Source organism: Chrysemys picta, chromosome 1 (assembly GCF_011386835.1).
Source record: "Chrysemys picta bellii isolate R12L10 chromosome 1, ASM1138683v2, whole genome shotgun sequence".
Classification (NCBI taxonomy): domain Eukaryota; kingdom Metazoa; phylum Chordata; order Testudines; family Emydidae; genus Chrysemys; species Chrysemys picta.
The window spans coordinates 68,124,601-68,126,749 of NC_088791.1; positions in this window are offsets into that span (position 1 = coordinate 68,124,601).

Consider the following 2,149-nt stretch of genomic DNA (forward strand, 5'->3'; position numbering starts at 1 on the left):
CCCTCAGAAACCTGGCTTAGCATTTGAGGAATACTCGGATGAGGAAAAGCTCCAGTCCAGAATTAGATTTTCTGATTAACAGTACTGGGAGGACACCTGCCTAATAGAAGTAGGTGAGGAGGAGAATGTTTTAAGGGCAACTAGTAATTGAATAGTCTTAGCATTGCTAATATAGGAATTGCTCACAGAACTAGCTTCAGCTATGTGATATAATGCATTTTTAGTGAAGATTTTTTGAAAGCATTGTAAACAATGCCCGCAAAAGGAATGATTTCATGTTAATAGAGCTAAGATCAAAATAGAACCTTAGAATGCACCTGTATTATATTTACACTGTCATAATACCTGCTGAACACAGTACATGTATGCACTTTTAAAATTACATGTTGGCCCAAAGTACCTCTTGACACAGATGTAAAAGTGTTGTGGCAAATTGCTGGCACAACTATGATGGGTCTCGCGCTTTCTCTTCTTGGGTGTGTGTGTGTGTGTGGGGGGGGGGGGGGTTCAGGGCACTGTTTCTTGCCCCTGAACTGGGATATTAAATGCCCCACTAGTGTCCTAGAGGAGGGGAGTGGAGAGGGAGGGATCCGGGCCCGCCCTCTACTCCAGCTCCCAGCCCAGGGGCCCTAAGGATAGCGGTAAACCACTTGAACTAGCACTTCCTTCCGCTGGGCTACTTCCCTCTCCTGCCCTTCAGCTTGTGGGGGCTTCCTGCCCTCCCACTGCACAAGCCAGGTGTCCCTTTACCTAGGGTCTTGGTCTTCTTAGCCCACCACAGCACTTCTCCAAACTTCCCTCTGCTTCCCTCCAAACTGCTCTCTGCTCCAACACCAATCCACTGTTTCTACTCCTTCAAACTGCTCTCTGCTCCGATACCAATCCTCTCTGCTCCAACTCCTTTCCCTGTCTGTCTGAAGCAGGGTTTTTTTATCAGGTGACAGACTTCAGGTGCTCTAATTAATCTATAGCAAACTTTCTTCTCTCTACAGGGAATAAGGCTCCCTTCTAACCCTCTCCTGCTGCCCTCTGGCCATGCTGTATCACAGTTTACATAGTATTTATATATGTAATCCTTCTGCCAGGTGGTGTCAGCAGCAGCAAGGACTGTGTTCAGTATATAGGGTTCCTCTTAACAATACAAAACAGAACCGGCTTGAGCCCGCACCCACTAATCTGGGAAAATTAAACATCCCAGGGTGTCGCTAAGAGGCAATACTTCCCCACATGCAAGCACTGAGTCTGTTTATAGCGAAAGAAAATGTTTATTAAAAGGGAAAGGGAACCCAGCATTAATTTGGGAAAACACCACAACCACTTTCAAAAGCATGTAACCACAAGCAAACACCCACCCCATGGTGCATTGGGCAGTGTCCTTTGCTTCAGTTTTCCACTTTGCGTTGTGAAAGTCAGATGAACAAATATCCTTTTAACACCCCACTCTCCTTTCCATGAGCTACACCCCACTCACAGCTAGTTGTCCTTGGTTAATGAAGACCCAGAGTTCAAAGGTGCTTTCGCATGGTTTCACCTCCCATCCCTGAAAAAGGGGAAAAGGGGTATCGAGCAATGCCTCTGTTGCTGCTGTACTCTGTTGCCTTGGGCAGCTGCTATTTTCTTTGCCACTGTTGGCTGCTTGCTATGGCTGTTATCTCTGCCACTACCTGCTGCTCACTGCCACCTCTGCTGCTGCTCAGCTCTGCCTAGGGTGACCAGATGTCCCGATAAAATGAGGACTGTCCCGATTTTTCGGTCTTTGTCCCGCGTCCCGACCGATCTATGGTCGGGACGCAATTTGTCCCGATATTTCGCTCCGCCGGAAGCACTCGGCTTTTTTTTTGTTTTGCTCCGCCGGCAAACCTCCCCCCTCCCTCCCCCTCCAGTGTCCTGATATTTTGTTCCTCTCATCTAGTCACCTTAGCTCTGGCTTTTGTCATCACTAGGGCTCTACCAAATTCACAGCCATGAAAAACGCATCATGGCCCGTGAAATCTGGTCTCCCCCTGTGAAATCTCTTTTGTGTGCTTTTACCCTATACTATGCATATTTCATGGGGGAGACCAGCATTTCTCAAATTGGGGCTCCTGACCAGAAAGAGAGTTGCAGGGGTTCACAAGGTTACTTCAGCGCTGCCTTCAGAGCTGGGCGG